The sequence below is a fragment of the Oreochromis niloticus genome, linkage group LG3 (assembly GCF_001858045.2).
Source record: "Oreochromis niloticus isolate F11D_XX linkage group LG3, O_niloticus_UMD_NMBU, whole genome shotgun sequence".
In the NCBI taxonomy this organism is placed as follows: Eukaryota; Metazoa; Chordata; class Actinopteri; order Cichliformes; family Cichlidae; genus Oreochromis; species Oreochromis niloticus.
The window spans coordinates 65,296,095-65,317,781 of NC_031967.2; the positions used below are offsets into that span (position 1 = coordinate 65,296,095).

A 21,687-nucleotide genomic window follows, 5' to 3' on the forward strand; every position below is an offset into this window, starting at 1 on the left:
CTAGTCTAATCACCTGAGCCGAGGTGTGAAAATGGGTGTGGGTCCCAATCAGCCAGGATTTCAGGTGAGCTCATTGTGGAACCTGGCCACACCTTATTGTAACGCGGTAAAGAACCAGGGCACCTGACTGCAGCTTCATAGAAAATGAGCTATCAGAAGTAGCTTCGACTATGGAGCCTGAGTGTGTGAATAAAACACAGGAAACAAAAATAGAGCTCAAAAATATATATATTATGTTTGTTATGCAAATTATATAGACAGATGTACAAAAAGGGAAAAAAAAAAATATATGCACATATATATCACAAACAAAAATAATATTGACAATACAAAACAACTTATTAAGTTCCAAAAGGAGGTGGGATGAGGTATAGTCCGGTATGAGATCAGTTTAGTTTCATTGACCTGTGATGGGTCATGTGGAAACAGTTCGATTTAATCCATAGGATTACAAGTCCTACCGCAACGTAGCGGTGGTTGGGTGGCTCGCCATCCCGCGCTGATCAGGGATGATCGCGGGGGAAAAAAAAACCTGACCTAAACAAGGTCAAAAACATAAATTATCATTCACAGAAGAAAATGAAACAGCATTCTACTGCTATGACAAAAATAAATACATAAATAAATCCATATTATCGTATTTTATACAACAATCAATAAACCAATAGTCGTCATCTCTTATAATGAATATAATTCAAAATACCAATTTAGAAAAAACATTCTCATGGGTCCCATCAAAGTATATCAGCAATAAAGCTAATAAACATTATCCAAAGTTAATCAAATATATTTACAAAACACATTTAATCACAGGTGTTGCGCAACAAGTTCAATAATCGCACTGGAAGTTAACTCAATACAAAAGTCTCATAGGCCGCTTTGGCATTTAATCAGAAAAGTAACAAAAAAGATCCAAAACGGACAAAACTACGAGCTACAAATCACTCGTTCAACTCTTGATACGTTAATTCAACATTCGGCCATAGTGGAATAAACAAAAACAACAATATTCGATAAATAAAACTAGTAATTGTATTTTCAGTCACTAGCCTAGCATTAGCTTACCGGCGTTTTTAGAAAGCGCGACCGCGGCACCGCATTTTCATTCATTGTGGCAAAACAAACTAAACAAATAACTCACCGTTGAGTCGATTGTGAGACGGTGTAAAGATGAATGAATCGGCCGGGTTATTGCAAGCTGTCAACTAGTATGCAGTGTAAAAGCTGTCAATATCTGACAAGTACGCCAGCCACAGGGACAACAGCAGCCAGAGGAGCAGGGAACATGCAGTTGATTGACCCGGAAGTTATACAGAGTTCATTCCCGCCACAATAAAGGGATTGGCGGAAGTGGGGTCAGATGTTACCGTGGTTACACTATCATGCGAAATCCTGTGGTCAGATGGCCCAGGATGTAGTGGGCGTTAGGGTGTCTGGGGAGGGAACTCAAAACTGGATTATAGATGGCAGACAGTTGGTGTCGTAAACCACTGCCTCTGTTCAAAGATGGTCGCTCACAGTGGACGTAAATGGCTTCTTTCACTCCTCTTTTAAACCATCTGTCCTCTCTGTCCAAATTGTGAACACTGACATCCTCGAAAGTGTACTTTATCCTTAAGATGCAGATGGACTACTGAGTCTTGTTCGGTGGAGGTGGCTCTTCTGTCTTGTCCATTTCTTGTGAAGTGGCTGTTTGGTCTTTCCGCTGTAGAGGTCTGGGCATTCCTCTCTACACTGTACAGCATACACCACATTGTTAAGTTTGTGGTTTGGAGTTTTATCTTTTGGGTGAACCAGTTTCTGTCTGAGTGTGTTGCTGGGTCTGAAGTACCCTGGGATGTCATGCTTGGAGAAAACTCTCCTGAGTTTCTCTGATACACCGGCTACATAGGGGATGAAATGTTGTTGTGTCTGTCTTTCTTATCCTCCCTCGCTGGTGTCTGATCTTCTTTTCTGTGCCTCTTTGCTGACTTTATTAATGCCCAATTAGGATAACCACATGTTTTAAGTGCTTCCTTTACATCTGTGTGTTCCTTCTTTTTTCTTCAGGCTTAGAGGGAACATGTTCTGCCCGGTGGTGTAGGGTCCTGATTACTCCAAGTTTATGTTCCAGAGGGTGATGGGAGTCAAAGAGGAGGTACTGGTCCGTGAGTGTGGGCTTCCGGTAAACTTCAATGTTGAGGTTGCCATTCTCTTCATTGTGCACAGCGGAGTCCAGGAAAGGCAAACCGTTATCCTTTGTGTCTTCCCTGGTGAACTTGATGTTTTTATCCACAGCGTTAATGTGTCCTTTCCACTTCCTCCATGTAAAGGTTGGCTACCATAGGTGACACGGGGGATATTTTCATACGGGTCGTTTCTGATCTGCTCATTCATTTCACAAAGACTGCAAAATTCCTCGCAGTCTTCTCCATTTTCATTATTCTCAGCATGCTCTCGCCTCTCTTTCTCAATGACGCACGTAGGACTCATTTTTTTCACTCTTCCTCCTGGGTGTCCGATGACACAGACCTCGCCGTCTGAAGGTACAGGCCCAAATCTCTTAAGGAGCCCCGGCGGCACTTTCTCTGTTTCTAGCTTAAGTATGACATAATCTAACTTATCATCGCTGATGAACACCTTAGCGCCGAGGTTGTTCCTGTCTGATTCTTGGTCTTCAAAGTTAAAGACCACGGTAACGCTTACAAATTCACGCCAGTTAGGTGTGTTTGATTTAACCCAGTAGTCGAATAAGCGGGAGTTGGTCAAGACAAAGTTGTCAAATAGCACAAAGTCTGTGCCTTGCTTTATGAAGGAACCGGTTATGAGACAAATTGACTCGCTCAGTTCGAGCAGCAACATAACGCTGCGAATTTCAGTAAAAGGCTGCCGGCTCTTTCCAAAGCTCTCCTTCCTGTACTTCAGTGCTTCCTGAAAAGAATTCCCTTCTCCCCGTAAACACAAAGATACTCGAACTGTTTTAAAGCGTCATTTTTTAAAAAACTTTTCTCTTTTTTGGCATTTAGTCCTCTCTTTGTACCGATGTAAAAGATGGAATAGCAATCTCTCGCCTTAACCATCTTCTTATTTTTACTGAAAGGCCTCCGTGCAAGCTTGAACACGTTGCGTGTGCCCTCTGAACTGGATTTCAGTCTGAACTGATGTCCGTGTGGGTCCTGCAGAGAATCAGAGTTGGAAAAGTTGTTAATGTAGCAAAAACCCAAAATGTATTGCATTTTGTTCATAATCTCTTTAAAGTCATGATCGATTTTTTATCGCTTTCACTGTAAATGAGTCTGCACAGTTAAAAAAACTGATTTACATTTATTGTTTATTATTTTTTATCGGACATCATCCGATCTCATTTATGCACATTTAAGAAATAACGTGGAAAATATCCTTTTGTTTGCATTTGGAGACTTGGCATTTGAACCGTCCCAAATATCTGGACCAGGGAACCAACTCCTCAAACCGGTAAAAAGGTCAAGGACACAGTTACACGATCGCTAAACTAACCTGTTTTTGAATAAAAGAAAACCATATAAGCATGAGCCCTGGAATCTCGGTTTAGCACTACACATTACTTTTCTTATGTTCAGTATACAGGAGTTGCTGCTCACACTCTGAGTTGCACTAATGTGTCTGTCAGCTGTCCCAAATGGAATGTCAGGCCGCACTCACGCCGGACACCTCCTTGACCTTATGTGCACGAGCCCTCGACTCAGCTGCAAAGTGCTTACGGGGTCAGTTTCCTTTTTCATCAGAACGTCATTCGGACATAAGTTGAGCAATGGTTTAACCAATTTTCCATCAAAGGGAATTAAACCGAACATAGGATGTAAGTTAAAGAAATATAAGTTTGACTATGGAGCACATCTCCTTCAGCGTTCACAATATTGGATTGCATTTCTCTCAGTCAATTGACTGTTTAGGGGAAAAAGCGGTTAATAGTGGGCTCTGTGGTTGTTGTTTGTTAATCACACTAGGAGTGAACAAAAGCAGAAAAAAAAACCTGTAAAGATGCAGACTGTGAAATTCTGGTTTATACCATAAATTTTACCGGCTGTAACTGGGTTTTTTTTTGTGTTTTAAGTTATAAGACTGTGTCAAAACTTCAGTCTCCCATTGCTGATGTGATCCTCCTTTTTTGTTCCCTATTAATGATCTACGGTAATTTGTCCCCATAAAATAATAAGGTTTTATTGAAATCATTGTGATACAGAGATTTGGATTCTTGTGCATGCTTTGGGTAAAAAAGTAATTTTGTCAAGACCGAATGTAGTTTACCAACTGGTCCTCAGTCCAAACTGACTTTATGGTTCATACGTGTCAACTCAGGGAACTCCTGCCGTGACCTGCGCCCTGTGAGCACACACACACACACACACACACACACACACACAGAAGGAGAGAAACAGAAAGATCATTAATGCAGAGGATTGCAGCAGCTCTTGGATTTTCACTCTCTGCCGGATTTCAGAAGAACGGTCACATAAATTTCATTACAAAGTTTTTACCTTTGCTTCAATGTGTCTTTAAACCCTTTCTCGTTCAAATTCTTTATTCACATAGTAAAGAAGTAGCTCAGTAAGTAGGAACAGCGATAGTTTAAAGACATTTTCTACAATAATTTCATCATCCGCAGTTTATGAAAACTGTAGTTAAAAACACAAATCAGTAAATTCACAAATGATGGAGTCTTTTCAGAGGTACACTTCATGTACTGATTAACATACACTTAAAAGATGTACATTAGGCTGCACACTCGTTATGCCATTACGGATTTTGCTCAAGGGTCTGTTTGAGCTAAAAAAAAAAAAAACTTTGTATATTTTAACACAGATGAAATGTTTTTGGAGTCACAATTTAAACACTGTTTGAATAATCAAAGAGATATTTATAAAGGACAGGCTTACCGGGAGCAGAGAAACACGCTGTATTGTCTCTTTTGCATGAGCCACACCAGAAAAGCTCTGTGCGGATAGCAAAGTCTGCGCTGTGGGAGTGTCTGGACCGTCCACGCCACACAACCTCGCACTGGTCCCCAGGGGCACGGCAAACTTGTAAGCCCTAGTTCCGGCTCCCGGAAAATATGCTTGAGTTGTTCTTGTGTCCAACAAAAATGAGTTCTGCTGTGTTTTATTTTTAATGTTACTGCGTTAGCACAATTTAAAATCAAAAGATTATTAGTCTCTTAAATGAATGGCATCTTGTTAGACCGGGGACGGGGGCTTAAAAAACTGATACATTGTTTTACATCTTGTCCACAGTTCAATGAAACTCAAAAAGCGGGACACACAATATGGAGATGATGACTCGGCATTTGTTAGGGAGGAGTGTAAGTATAGAGAGGAGGAATTCTCATTCATGTACTCTGCAATGTGCATTGTGTCCTTGTTTTACTTTTTTCTAAATAAATAGCTGTGAAAAAAACCCCCATCAAAGTTGAGGTAAGTATTCACCACAGTATCGTGTTTTTTATTATTAGGGTCAAATTTCTCTTTGTGTAAAAAATTAAGCCAACATCCAAGTGTCAAAGGTCGGTTCTAAAAAACAAGTCAGTCCCTGAAGCTTATTTGTGCCACAGATGCTAATTCAGCGACTGCGTGTAAGGAATGTTTTGGGACCTGTCTGATCTTAAAAAACTAACTTTGTTGTTACGTTACAGCAATATTGGGGAAAGTTTGAACGGCTGATCATGGAGCAGGATGAAGGTCAAAGGGAAAGTCCCTGCCACGCTTCCGGTTATGCTTCCATCCGGCGTAGTCATCTGACCGGTCCGTGCTATATCGCCCCTCCTGACCCGGAGTGGTATATCGTGTTGTAGAAAAGTTTGTTCGATTCGCTCTCTCTCTCTCTCTCTCTCTCTCTTACCAAAATAATAAATTTTCTGGGTTTTTTTCTCATACGTTTATGGTACGAGACGGAGGAAGCATCCCGATCTCTCGGAGGTAATGAACCGACGGAACTTATTCAAGTTCTCAATATGTGCGCTGTGCTTTTTTTCACTAAGGGTTATTTTACACGTACATTGAGTTGAGGCCAATATGAAATTCTTTGCTTGGCTGGAGGCATTAAGAAATACTAATAACGATTAGAGGGGTTGTTGACTCCTCCTAAAACAAGGCCATTTTCTTTTAGGGTTTCTGTCTATTGAGAGAACCTGTTGTAAAAGTAGCGCAAAAAATGAAGAAAAACTTTTTACTTTGGTCTGAGAAGGAGTGGCTGCACAAAACCAAAATACCTGGTGTTTTAATTGTTTAAGTAAGGCCGATTTCTGAAGATGTGCGCTGCGCTTTTTTTCCTCTAAGGTTTACACATACGAGGTGGGCGGTCTGTAGGTTACAAGCAGATAGAAAGTTCTTTTCATTACAAGCACCTGCCTCCACCCCACTCTATAAAAATGCAATTTGTTGCTAGGCAGGTAATCTTAAAGGTGAGGGGGGTCATCAATCAAATTTTGACACAAGCCGTATAGTTATTTTTTTCCAATCGAGTCAAGTTTGAAACTTGGATTCTGTTATTCACTGAAAATAAAAACATTTCATGACAAAAGAGTCAGATCAGCAGAACTACAGAACCTGTATCTCTGCTGTAACAGTGTAACTCTGCTTTGTTTGTTGTTTTTTTCTTTTAACATTTAACTGTTAGAAACTAAACTGTCTCTTAGATAAAGACGAAAAAACAACAGCTGCTTTACATGTTATTAACAAAACCATTTTCATATTGTTTCAGTGTGTGTGAAAGAGACACAAGGCTAGCTGGAGCCTGTGTGGACTTACATCTGTAATCCAGCTGTGACGGAGACAAAGAAGTGACTCCTGGCACTTAACAGCGTACGCTATGCTACTCTGTTAGTGCTGGGGGACCCGATCCTTGGGATGGACCAATTTTTGGCACAGCAGTGGTTAAAACCCACAGAGACACGGTGTTTAGAAAAAAAATGTGTCTCAAAAGTTCTGAAACTCTTGACACATACAGGATCACTACAGGTTTTCACGTAGACAGCAGTTGTTCTTCTCTCCTGGATTACCTGCACAAGTGCCAAGATAGGTCTCCCCTGCAGAATTGGTTTTCCCTTCGTTGGGAGCACACGCTGGGCTCTCCAAATCACGGACAAACAGTATCCCAGATTCTTGATTTTTAGTTCACAAACACTTGTTGTAATGACTAACTACTCCTGACATTTTGGAGATGTTAGCTCTTTATACAGTAAAGTTACAGTGGGATACAAATAAATCAGGCTGATCCTGCCACGATTTGTTCCCCCGGTTCAAATCAAAGACAAACAGTATCCCACAGTTGTTTATGTTTTTAAACCCATTTTGCACAGAGAGGTATTTTTTCTTGTAAAACAAAGAGGGCCTAGCAAAAAAAAAAAGTTTGGGAACCACTAACTGGAGATGTAAGGAGAGGAGTGAAGGAAACAAAGTGTTACAGTGTTCTTTACATTTGATTTTTATGCTCACTTTGAATTCACAGTATGAACCAAAGTGACAGACTTTGAAAGACAGACAGTTTGACACGCTGTTTAAAGAGTCTCCCTCCCTCCTTTCTCCCTCCATGGTTGTATGGTGTAACTGTGTCACACCTCTTTGATACATTAAAGAAGCTTCTGGAAAAGATCACATGTGCAGCCTCCTCTCTCCTCTGTCCTGCACATGTGTTTCTAATACATCCTACAACATGTACAACAACATGGCCTACTATACTCTACTTGGCTCTCAGCGAAGGCGGTCGCACTTTTCTCCTCTCCTCCTCACCCTTATCTTCCCTGCTTAGCCTCTATGTCCTTGTCTTGTCTCATGTGCATTACTTCCCTGAAATAGACTAACACAGCCGTTCTCTAAAACCTAAAAGAGAATCATGGATTTGATCAACTGGTCTCTGAATGCTATTGACACCATTTTCTCAACGAGAAGCCTGGGCTCGGGAGAGCCTGAGTGCCCTGGAGGGACTTTCCCTGCTGGTTACACGATGGATGGGTGGCAGACCTGGAGGATCGTGTGCCTGGCGGGACTGTCGATCGAGGATGCTGAAGATATCTATCTATTCGGAACCGTGATAACAGGGTTCTTGCTGATCGGACTTGGCTTAGCCCTGGTTTATCAGAGAAACAAGAGAGCGGAACCGGCTGTTCAAACCCCCCCAAAGCTGCCGCCTGGAATCGAAGCGACGGGACGAGGCGCGACCTCTCACAACAAACGTAATATGGTCAACATCTTGGAGACCCTCGCATCTGCTGTGAAGGCTCAAAACAACAACATTGAGCGTATGGGGGGATACATCAGAGAGAGGTCTGCTCAAAATGGGACCCTTGAGCGACAGTTGGAAGACATCGCAGAACGGATCACTGCAGCTGTGAGGTCTCAGAATCAAAGGAATGACAACACCATGGAGCAGAAGTTTGATACCATCATGGGGAGGCTCGCGGCTCTCCAACGGGAGATCGAGAGGCCAGTGTCGGAGTGTTAGGGCAGCCAGAAAATTTTCCGGGCTGCTCGCATGGAAATTTACAAATTCAACATCGAAATTGCGGACCCCATAACGGCCCCAGCTGCAGGCCCAAGGCTGGAGCCGAAATTATCTCTCCCAGATTACGTCTGTGTTACGGCTATTCTTCCCATCCCATGCAAGGTCACCTGGGTTGGCTGGTAGACTGTTTACTTAGCCTGATAGGGCGAAGGACACTGTCCCAGCTGAACTCTGGTCACGCAGACACATACACTTACACTGAAAAGCAAGCACACTTATCCCCCCCCCCCCCCCCCCCCCCCCTCCAAACGCCTTCGATGCTTTCTTCCTGTGGGGGAAGACAGCGGGTCTGTGTGCCGCGCTGGAATGGTAGCGCTGTGCAGGATGACTGCTATGTTTTCCTTCTGACTACTCCTCACTCCCTACCCAACCCTGTGGCTTGTCACGTGCTACATATTTTGTACTGTGGACATTTATGTGCTATCTGTGCAGAGGAGTTTTTTTGTTTCCTGTTCTCATGCTGTCCTCCCATAGGTGCCCAGCATGAGCAGAGGTCTCTTTTTTTTCCTCTTGTACCTTTCCCATTGTTGTGTACTTTTTTCAGTGTTTTTCTCTGTAACGCTGCCGATCTCCGACCTGTACTCCCATGTGTTGTCTATGTTGTGTGTGTAAGTCGGGGGGGGGTCCTATTCCTCTGTGGGGCAACCTGCATATGGCCAATAAAGCATTCATTCATTCATTCATTCATTCATACTGACCCTGATTTTTGGGTCACAGTGGGAGAAATGAGAGAACACTGATGATCTGTTTGTAACCATGTTAGTGTTTAAAGCACAACATTTCCCTCTAGTGGCCATATGTAAACCATGAGGGAGGATGGTGTTAATGTAAAATGTGATACAGTTTCTCTTCCTTTTCCTCTTATGAGGTTAGAATGAAGGTGAACATTGAAGTTACAATATAAAATTGTATTTTTGCTTCTTTATCTAAAATTGAAATCTTGCTCAGTTGTAACTTGTGTGTTTAATATACTTTTGAGTGTTGTTACACTTTCTTTCTCAGATGAGTGACAGTAAATGTGATGTGGTGCCATCTGCTTTTAGGAACTCTGTCAGTGTGTCCCAGGGCGGCTGTGGCTACAATGTAGCTTGTCATCACCAGTGTGTGAATGTGTGGATGACTGAACTTGTAAAGCCTTAGGCACTAGTAAAGCGCTACACAAATACAGGCCATTTACCATTTTTAGGATTATTTTTCTACTTTTTATTTACATTTTAATGTGACTGACTATCATGTCAACTGGTGTCAACATTTTTTTTCATAGGCAATTCTGTACCTATGCGGTACTTATGACAATTCCCAAAAGCTGCTGTAAATTCTCTCCAGCACAGAAAATATTATATCATCCACAAATAAAGTAAACTGTAAAATCTCAGATTTTTTACATATATCATTGATGTACAGGATAAAGGCATGGGATAGAAATTTTATTTTGTTGTGGTTTGGTTGTTGAATTGATATGAAAATAAAGATTAAACTACAACCTCAGCCTGAAAACAGCTGGCACATCAGTCAGTGTCTGACCTTCAGCCACTGACATGGTGAAAAAGTGTTTTTATTTGTTCAACTTGTAAAAAATCAAGATAATTCTCTAGTAGTAGTTGAATATTTTCTCAGTTTGTTCTTTTATGGTTAGTAAGTAAAATGTATTTCTAATGGTAAATGGCCTGTATTTGTATAGTGCTTTACTAGTCCCTAAGGACCCCAAAGTGCTTTACACATTCAGTCATTCACCCATTCACACACACATTAACACACTGGCAAGCTACATTGTAGCCACAGCCACCCTGGGGCGCACTGACGTAGGCGAGGCTGCCTCTCATTTCAAATGCCACCAAACTTTTCAAGACTTTTTTATTTAGCAATTTTTGCAGATAAAAATCACAAAGTGCTTTACAACAGAGAGAATGAAAACTGAAAAGAATAGAAAAAAACAAGTAAAATGTCATGGTTATGGGTCAGTTTCAACCCAGCATTTTGAGTTCCTTATGTTTTGGTTTGTTTTTTGATTTTGGAGTGTTTTGGGGTTCTCTGGTGTTTTGATTATTTATGACAAATTATATTACTGGTTTAGGGTTTTGTTTGCAGGTTTTGTGTTCTCATGTTTTGTGCGGGTTTAGTTCTGTGTCTAGTCTGCAACCTAGAGTGATCTCTTGTTTCCTGTTTTATTGTGAAGGTCTGCATCTCATGTGAGTGTATTCAGTTTTACCTCCTTTGTCTCGTCTCGGTAATTACTTCCAGCTGTGTCCCCCACCTGTGTGTAATCTCCCTGTGTTTCTCTGAGTGTATTTAAGTCTTTGTTAATTCAAATTGTTGAATGTGACATTGTGTTTCTTAAATTTGTAAGTCTTAGTTCAAACTATAGGATCAAACACATTCCTTTGCCCCCCTCCTCAGACTCTCGAGGTTTTGGGAGGAGGTTGTCGTGTTTTATCACAAGCACATCACTTGATTGATCATACTTTATTCATCCCGAGGGAAATTGGGTTAAGGCTGCCAGCCGTGCCAGCGCCGTCTTACCCTTCCGACCATACATACATTACACAAACATCACATGGGGAAGACAGGTCAGAGGGGTATAACTGTGGGCAGAAATCTGTGCCATCAGAAACTGAATTTGAATAAGTTAAATTTGAATTTGAATTACTCGGATTGAATCTGAATTGTAACTTGAATGAAAGCTTTTGAAAACTGAATTTGAATTAGTCTAATTTGAAATTGAATTTATGGTTTGAAACTGCATTTTATCCTTTAAAAATTCAGCTCTCGAATAATTTCACATTCACTTCTCACCATTCAGTTTCAGTTCTACAATTCAATTTCAGTTCCAAAATTCAGTTTTTTGGGACTTACATCCGGTTCCGGTTCAAGCGCAGATTAATAGAACTACAGACTGATAGCGTTACTGACGGAATCTACAGCGTCTTGAGCTGAATTAAGACTTCAGAAGTCATTCGTCATGTCGAATGACCAGCGGATAAACTCTCAGGTTGGTAATAAATGTATTACATGTATAAGAACAAGCGTCATGTTAACAATTGATAGCCGTACAACCTTTATGCTTATTGTAGCTGCTAGCTAAAAACGCTAATTTAGCCTAGTTTGCCCTGGATTCAGCTTTGACAGACAAATATGATCGACTGTTTCTAGTAGAATTCCAAAGTTGTCATCTTGTACCCTCTCAGAGCCCTGTATGCTTGCAGAGACCCCTACAGTAAGGAAACATGCAAAACGCTGTCCAAACCTTTGTATTTGAGCTTTATTTATGTCTTACACAGCATCCCAACTCTTTAGCGAACTTAATAACTTTAGCTAAAGTGAATAGTTAGTCTTATTCATTAGTGCAGCGTTACTGGATCACCTCTGTTTGAAGTGATATAATATGATATACAACTATCACTGAAACAGCAAACTTTGTAAATAAACAACACTTCTCATTCTCTAAACGTTTGGCCACAGATGTAAATTACACTATCAGTGCTTGTTCACTCTTGACAATAATTACATTTCTAAATTCTCTTTGTGCATTTACAGGTAAACAATATCTAATATTTTATCTAAATGACTGCTTTGTCTTTGAAAAGGTGAAGAGCCTGAGGCCGGTGACAGTCCAGTTCTACTCTAAGTACATCCTTACGGTGGTTCACAGGACAAGGCGACATTCCTGTCCTGCCAGAAGAGAAGAGAAACTTCAGAGTCTTCATGAAGTTCAACCACACCTGTCATATGGAATATGACAGGGGTCTCAAACTCCAGTCCTCGAAGGCCGGTGTCATGCAACTTTTCCATGCGCCCTCGAGGACTGGAGTTTGAGACCCCTGCCGTATGGTGTTCATGCAGTTTTCTACCCCACAGTTACAGCATGTCTGACTGCCTGTTCAGCATATGCAAAAATATATGATGAGTTTAAGCATGTGATGACTAAGGCCTTCCATTATGGTGTTTGTCATCACATGTCACAGACATCTGGATGATCATTTGGAATAAACAAAAAAACAAAAAACTTGTTACTTCATCTTTTATCTTTATTATTATTATTATTGTTCTTATTTTACATTTTTCATTGTTAGGCATTGGGTTTATTTGTAGTAGTCCTTTCCAGCTTCTTTCCCTCTTCCATGTTACTGTGTCAGCTTGTCAGCATCTATTTGGGGTTGGGAGTGGAACAGGAAGTAAAGAACAGAAAGTGCCATTTAAACCAGGAGAGGTTCTTATATTTCAGAAGAAGGGATTAATTCAAAAGAAATGACCTCAATGCCATATTTTATTTAGGAACCCTAGAGAGCACTTTGCAAAATAACACATTCTTATAATTTCACCCTCAGATGAGCCAAGCTACGACTGTCAGGGAAGGTGATGTAGGTACAGAGCATGTGAGAGTGGTTAAGTTAATGTCTCTTGTCTAGATGAAGGCACAGGAGGGATCAATGGCACGGCGTAGAGATTCAGTATCTTCAGTCTTCAGTGGACACTCCATTTCTGGCACAAAACACCTGTAAAAGATGGTCGATTTAGGAGGTGACCCGACAACTTCAGCCTGTCAAACATAGCAATGGAGCAGTATGTTTTAAAAAAAAAAATCTAATTAAGCATGCACTCAGTACCCTAAGAATTATTATGATAGTTAAACACAGTGATAGTTGTATATCATATTATATCACTTCAAACAGAGGTGATCCAGTAACGCTGCACTAATGAATAAGACTAACTATTCACTTTAGCTAAAGTTATTAAGTTCGCTAAAGAGTTGGGATGCTGTGTAAGACATAAATAAAGCTCAAATACAAAGGTTTGGACAGCGTTTTGCATGTTTCCTTACTGTAGGGGTCTCTGCAAGCATACAGGGCTCTGAGAGGGTACAAGATGACAACTTTGGAATTCTACTAGAAACAGTCGATCATATTTGTCTGTCAAAGCTGAATCCAGGGCAAACTAGGCTAAATTAGCGTTTTTAGCTAGCAGCTACAATAAGCATAAAGGTTGTACGGCTATCAATTGTTAACATGACGCTTGTTCTTATACATGTAATACATTTATTACCAACCTGAGAGTTTATCCGCTGGTCATTCGACATGACGAATGACTTCTGAAGTCTTAATTCAGCTCAAGACGCTGTAGATTCCGTCAGTAACGCTATCAGTCTGTAGTTCTATTAATCTGCGCTTGAACCGGAACCGGATGTAAGTCCCAAAAAACTGAATTTTGGAACTGAAATTGAATTGTAGAACTGAAACTGAATGGTGAGAAGTGAATGTGAAATTATTCGAGAGCTGAATTTTTAAAGGATAAAATGCAGTTTCAAACCATAAATTCAATTTCAAATTAGACTAATTCAAATTCAGTTTTCAAAAGCTTTCATTCAAGTTACAATTCAGATTCAATCCGAGTAATTCAAATTCAAATTTAACTTATTCAAATTCAGTTTCTGATGGCACAGATTTCTGCCCATATATAACATGGAAAAGCACAACATGAGGAAAGATAAGGAGAAAAAATAACTCTCCCCAGACTGAGCTCCAACAGGGAGATCAGTTTGAGAACAGAAAAAAACACCTCTGCACATAGCACATGTAAAAACTCTTAATACACCAAAGAAACACATGACAAGCAACAGGGGTGGGTAAAGGGTGAGAGACAGCCAATGTAGACAGTACATCCGGGCCTGCAACCTATGTGCTGGTCTCCATGATCCACCGTCAGCATCGGAAGGGAATAAGCGTCGAAGGCGTTTGGAGGGGGGAGGGGGGATGAGTGTACATCTGCATGTGTATGTATGTGTCCAGAGTTCAGCTGAGACAGTGTCCTTCGCCCTGCCAGGCTAAGTAAACAGTCTTCCAGCCAACCCAGGTGGCCTTGTGTAGAATGGGAAGAACAGTCTCAACACAGTCGTTATCAGGGTGTTTTGTTCAGCTCCAGCCTTGAGACGCAGCTGGCGCCGAAGGGGTCTCCCCATGAAGTAATGGTGGTTTTAACTTTACAGCGAACAACTCATATGAATTTCAAAGCTGTTCTAACACACTGGTCTCTCAATCTCCCGTTGGAGAGCCGCGAGCTTCTCCATGATGTTATCAGACTTAGGCTCCGTGATGTTGTCATTCTTGTGCTAAAAGAGCCGATTCTGAGAACTCACGACCGCAGTGCGCTTCTCCAAGATGTGATCCAATTTGCGCTCAGAGGTGTTATTCTGAGCGAGCCCCTCCAGATGTAATCAGTTTGCACTCAGAGGTCTTGTTCTGAGTATTCACGGCAGCCGTGTGGTTCTCCAAGATCTTATCCATGCTGCACTCAATGAGCCCATTTTGAGAAACTCACGCCTCGTCCCATCGTTTCAATCCTAGCGGGCAGCCTTGTGGGGGTTTGAACAGCCGGTTCCGCTTCCTTAATTCTTCGATAAGCCAGGGCCAAGCCAGCTCCGATCAGCAAGAACCCTGTTATCATGGTTCCGAATAGGTAGATATCTTCAGCACTCAGGCTCACCCGAGCCCAGACTTCTCGTTGAGAAGGGGTGTCAATTGCACAGAGACCAGTTGATCAAATCCATAATTCCTCTTTTAGGTTTTAGAGAACAGACTGTGAGAGAGTGTTCCAGGGAAAAGTAATACAAAAAACACGAGACTAGACAAGGACATAAGAGGCTAAGCAGGGAAGCTAAGGGAGAGGAGAGGAGGAGGAAAAAAAGTGCGACCGCCTTCGCCGAGAGCAAGAGAAGATTCCGTTTGATTAAACTTACAGTTTATTAGGTGAAAAGTCAAAACTATTAGATTTATGTGACTTGCGTTGTGCCATTGATTTTAAATATGTTTTTAAAAGAATTAAAGATTTAATCGTTGTAACTTCAATTTAAACTGTTACACACTGGCCTGCTTTAAATGCCCACTTTGCTAGCAGTAGGATAAGGTGAGTAAAAGTAAATGTAACCTAAATTTCATCAACAGCACAATTGTGCTTTTGATGAATAGGACCTGAAGCAGAGGAAGAAATGAATTGTAACTCTAACAACTAATTCATCAATACACCTGCGAGGTACATTATATATACTTTCCAGGGTGGGCTAAATGTTTCTCAATTAAATTAGGCAATTCAATTTCTTCATCCTCTGCATTTGCTACATCTTCACACAATGGATTTTCATTATGTTCCTCAAGAGGATCATGTCCTGCATTCAAATGACTGACGCACCTCTGTATCAGCTCAGGCTTGAAGTCATCCAATGAGTGAAGAGTGTGTTTTCGGTTCCTATGAGAAGCATATGTTCAAATGAGCAGTAACAATCCCAGTACAGGCAAGGCATAAACAGTCCACCATGGCTATGTCTAAGCCTGTAATTCTTTAAGAGCTCATCCCTTCTTGATGTTTCAAATTTTGCAAGTCCAATGCATTTTGAAATTTACTGCAACCTTTTGTAATGCAAAGAATTATTGAAGCTTTTGAGTTAACAAGCTATTTTAAGCATAAAACCTTGTCTAAAACACTACAATGCAACACTGAAAAAAATGAATCATAAAGACTGAACAAAATTGAATTTTAAAATTTACATCTACAGACTTCAGTTTAAACTTGTAATAAGGTGTCAAATCCAAATGTTTAAGAGAAATTTCTTTTAAACTATTTAAATACCACTGTGGACATGCCACAATCCCACACTTTACATTATGCTTACAATTACAGAAAGCAAATGCAAGTCGTATGCACACACACACACAATATTGTTTTTTGGGGTTTTTTGCTAGGTCAACCAACTTTAACCTCAGGCAGAGTTCCCAGTCGAGCTTAGAACATCAACACAATTGATATAAATACTTTTAGTCAAGGATAAATTCACCACATTTTACTCTGTCAGTAATTAGTTACCTCACCCGAGACCATCTTGTGGAAACACGAATTTACTCTGACACCATGATAAAAATGCAGGCAGCTGCTGACCGGTTAATAGGAACATATAAGGGTTCAAATTGAACATGCTCTGCTGTCGGCATGGTCTATCAGCTAACCAAATGTACCCTAACAAGTGACATATTTTAATTGTATCTGTTCTCTTTTATTTGTGAGGAACGTTTGCTAGCTAAAAGAAACGGCTAGCTAAACTTAAATAAGAAAACAACAACAACTCTACTCTGCTAAATTACGATTAAAACCATCAAATTTCAGTTTTTTAAAGATTACATTTTAAAGTGTACAAATATAACTTGTAATTCATCCATTTAGAATTCAGTACTTACTTAACTCACCGAACACAGTCTAGGGCAAACACACCTCTTCTCCCACGAGGCCACAAGAATCCAGAAACTGTTGCTATGGGGTTGCCCTCTGCTGTCTGAATGGTCTCAATTCAAACAGGAAGGATGTTGAAACTCATTTTTACATGTTACACAAACTTAATATTTTCTGTTGTTGATTGATGACAAAAGTATTTTATTCAATATCCTCAAACATTTAAGTTAAGGTGCTGTTTTTTAATTTTTGTGTTGCACTGACTTTTAACATTGATTAGTCAACTCACTGAAACGTGTACATGTAGACAACTTACTTTTTTTTAGCAGAAAAGTGGTTATTTGTTAAGTTCTACCGACAAACACAACGAATATTTTTTAGAGTGTACATTGGAGAAAATGATTTCAATTATCTTCAGCTTTTCCTGCGGTTCTGTAAGGGATCCAATCTGTTGGACAAAGCCATACTAATTAAGTTCATAGAAACTACAGATTTCCTCCGCAGACCACAATCCCACACATGTGGATGTGTACTAAAGCTGCCCCTTGGTTATCACAGCTATCCAGACTTTCGCAGTGAATTTAACAGCATTCTCGCAAGCTCTATGTGGGTGATGGATGTGGTGTAGGTCAGTGTTACCCAACCTTGGTCCTCAAGGCACTCTGCCCTACACGTTTTAGGTTTTCCACCCTAACAGTTCATAGAAACACAGGTGTAGTTAACAGTAACATGAAGGAATGAATGTGAATGTTCAATAGACTGGGTGGTTAAGTTCTCTTAACAGTGTAGCCCATTGTGCCTTTTTCATGAGCAGCCTTTTTTTCATCTGGTCAGTAAGTGCTTTCTTAGTTTCTCCCCCCAATTAAAATAGTAAGCTAATGGAAATGTTCAGGTTTTTTGTAGTGGAGTTACCTGTAGTAGACAGCACTTAGCACTCTGACTTTGCAGAAGCAGCAGTGAGTGTTGGAGACAAAATAAGGCAACAAATTGCTTGAGGAATGAGACCACAAAACAACACCAGTTGAAAATACATATACATATTTAAATAATATTTTCAGTGCTTCACCTGGTAGGAATCCGTACACTAAACATAGAAGTGCATCTGTTCCTGCTGCACACATTGTTACTGTGTTTTTGGCTAGTGCCAAAATAAATTACTAATTTTAACATTCTGATACTTTTTTACTACAGGAAGAGTAACAAATATTTCCAATATAGCATACAGTAACAGTTCTACAAGCTGGAAGATTGCTGAGTGCTGTCTACTGTATATACAAGCATAAGTACAACAACATTACAAATACCATATTACAACTGATTAAGCATGTTCTATATTAAAGTATGTCAGATGTTTGCAGAAATCTTAATAGAAACAAGAATGTGAACCTTTATGTTCCTAATGGGTTTAGAAGAAAAGTTGTCAATTACAGAGATTGATTACCTTGTAAAGAGGTTTGTATAACATTTTAGAAATAACTGTTATTTTATCCCAGAGGCGGAGGCAGACATTTGAAACACCCGGGGCTTAGCCCTAAAGGGTAGTATGCATGTGGGATTTGGGGTTGGGTCAAACCCATGAATTACTACATGCATTACTTACTACATGCATTACTGACTATATTAATTTCTGTGTGGATAACACCGTACCTACCAGGACTGTACGGTGTTTCTCCAACAACAAACCTTGGATTACCCCAGAAATTAAAGCCGTCCTCAAGCAGAAGAGGAGGGCCTTCAAATCCAAAGACAAAGAGGAGTTGAAAAGGGTGCAGAGAGAGCTGAGGGGACTGATAAGGAATGGGTAGGACAGCTACAGGCAGAAGATAGAGAACCAGCTTCAGCAAAACAACGTTGGTGAAGTCTGGAGAGGCCTCAGAACCATCTCAGGCCACAAACATCAGAACTCTCTGCCTGGGAGGGATGTGAGGTGGGCAAATGAACTGAATCATTTCTTCAACAGATTTGATTCAGCCATGAGGCAGTCCCCAACATCGGCTGCAGACTCACCCACCCCCACTGCTGCTGTTCCACCTCTGACACCTCAGACACTTCACACCTCCTCTATTCACCCTGCTCACTCCTCCCCACCCCCAACAACAGCATCCAATACACACTCAACACAAGGCTCCAGCCTGTCTCTCTCAACCACCCAGGTTAGGAGGGAACTGAGGAGGATTAAAGCCAAGAAGGCAGCGGGTCCAGATGGCATCAGCTCGAGGGTCGTCAGGTCCTGCGCGGACCAACTGTGTGGTGTGATGGAGCACCTCTTCAACCTGACCCTGAGGCTGGGAAGAGTCCCACAGCTCTGGAAAACCTCCTGTGTTGTTCCAGTGCCAAAGACTTCACGCCCCAAGGACCTCAACAGCTACAGGCCGGTGGCTCTGACATCCCACCTGATGAAGACCCTGGAGCGGTTGGTCCTGGCTCAGCTTCGGTGAGTTGTGAGCTCATCCCTGGACCCACTTCAGTTTGCCTACCAGCCTGGCATTGGAGTGGATGATGCCGTCATTCACCTCCTACATCGTTCCCTCGCTCACCTGGAGACCGCTGGGAGCACTGTGAGAATCACGTTCTTTGATTTCTCCAGTGCCTTCAACACCATTCTTCCCTCGGTTCTGAAGGACAAGCTGGAGAACTCAGGAGTGGACCATCACCTCACTACCTGGATTTTGGACTACCTCACCGACCAACCACAGTACGTGAGGACTCAGGGCTGTGTGTCGGACAGGGTCGTCTGCAGTACGGGGGCCCCACAGGGAACGGTTCTGGCTCCGTTCCTCTTCACCATCTACACTGCAGACATCTCCCACAACTCCACCCAGTGCTTCCTGCAGAAGTTCTCTGATGACTCTGCAATAGTCGGCCTCATCACTGATGGGGACGACAAGGAGTACAGAGGACTGACTCAGGACTTTTTGGACTGGTGCCAGTTGAACTACCTCCAGATCAATGCCAGTAAAACAAAGGAGCTGGTGGTAGACTTCCACAGGCACAAGCATCCTCCACTGCAACCACTGAACATCCAAGGTATGGACATCGAGGCTGTGGACAGCTACAGGTACCTTGGTGTTCATCTGAACAGCAAACTGGACTGGACTCATAACTCAGACGCCCTCTACAGGAAAGGGCAGAGCAGACTGTACCTGCTGCGGAGACTCAGGTCGTTTGGAGTGGAGGGCCCACTCCTGAAGACCTATGACTCTGTGGTGGCCTCAGCCATCTTTTATGGTGTGGTCTGCTGGGGCGGCAGCATCTCTGCTGGGGACAGGAAGAGACTGAACAGGCTGATCCGAAGGGCCAGCTCTGTTCTAGGATGCCCTCTGGACCCAGTGGAGGTGGTGAGTGACAGGAGAATGGTGGCTAAGCTGTCATCCCTGATGGACAACATTTCCCACCCCATGCATGAGACTGTGACAGCACTGAGCAGCTCCTTCAGTGGGAGACTGCGGCACCCACGGTGTGGGACGGAGAGATTTCGCAGGTCTTTCCTCCCCACTGCTGTCAGACTCCACAACAAAGACTTTAACTGATCAAACACACACATCCACAAATATGCAATAACACTAATATGCAATAATCTTTTCTGGCATCGTTGTATTTTTACTGAGTTGTATATAACGTGTATTCTATTTTTATCTTATTGTATATTTTATTCTACTGTGTATATAGTATTTTATTTTATTCTGTACAGTTGTGTACTGTATTTATTCTTATTTTATTTTATTCTAATTTTTGCTTCATAACTTTTGCACTGTCCACTTCCTGCTGTGATAAAACAAATTTCCCACACGTGGGACTAATAAAGGTTATCTTATCTTATCTTATCTTATCTTATCTTATCTTATCTTATCTTATCTTAAATCAAAATCAGGACTACTTAGGACTTAACCAAGACAGATCTAGAATCAGAACTAGATGACAATAGCACTAAAATTCATCATAGACCTGCACTACACTTATTTTTTAATTCTACCAAAGTACACTATTTAGAAAAGTTTATATAATTATTTAGCCTTGTTGTGCAAACAAGCCTGCATAACTTAATAAATATAGAAATTGAGAAATAACAAACCTAAAAAGAAACACTAGGTACGAGATACATGAGTACCTATGATACAGTGATACTTTTGGTAAACAACCATTTAACTAACATGTGTGTCTCACCTGCTCTTGTTCCATCTCTGTTCTGTCCTCATTCTCCATCTCCCTCTCTGTTCCTCTCGCTCTCTCTCTTTGTGCTGACAATCATCAAATACCTGTATACAATGGAAACCAGATATTTACATACTCTTCAGATCAAAACACAAACACTTTTTTAATTGTAACATCAAATCAGACTAAATGTTTATTTTTTTAGATTGATAAATATAAAAAACATATTTGTTAACTTTAAGAGTAAAGAGAGAAATTGTCTGTATTTCTTAATTGCAAATGGCACCAAATTGTATTCAAAACTGAGCCACACTTATGGAGCTCCACAATTCTGTTCCTGGTGTTTTGGTTGACATCCCTTGATTTTCCCATGTCAAAGAAACAGGCTCTGTGTTTTGCCTTATATGCATCCACAGCTGTGCCACCAATTTACTCACATGGACTCTACTAACCTATCAGAAGCTTCTTCAGCTCAGAATGGAATCATCTGGAGTTTTCTTATTAATTAACAATAAACTTAGTGTATATGTACTCCTAAATTTGATGAAAGTGATAAAAAATAGACAGCTCTGTCTCTCTTTATTCTGACATTTAACTAATTCAAAAGATATTTCAATATTTATTTATCCAAAACAAAACAAGTTTACTCTAAATTGATGTTGTACAGTAAAAAATTGTTCTTGTGTTTTCCATAATGTGTATGTAAATAGCTGGTTTAAACTGTGAATATACTGCTGAAATTCCTCTTGTTTTGCATAGAAATATACTGAACAACATACAAAGCATAATATATAAAATAACATCTACCAG

The 21,687-nt window shown here is 40.9% G+C and overlaps 1 protein-coding gene and 1 long non-coding RNA gene across 2 annotated transcripts in view; one reads left to right on the plus strand and one right to left on the minus strand.

The window, feature by feature from the left end:
* LOC102078817 (zinc finger protein 665) overlaps window positions 1-21,687 on the plus strand; it is a 1,047,781-nt gene that overhangs the window by 922,281 nt on the left and 103,813 nt on the right. The gene's annotated exons all lie outside the window — the stretch shown is intronic.
* On the minus strand, window positions 211-1,345 carry LOC109200648 (uncharacterized). The gene is made up of 2 exons (XR_002060810.2): window positions 1,142-1,345; window positions 211-537 (listed from the first exon to the last, which is right to left on the minus strand). It is a non-coding gene; the product is annotated as an uncharacterized LOC109200648 (long non-coding RNA).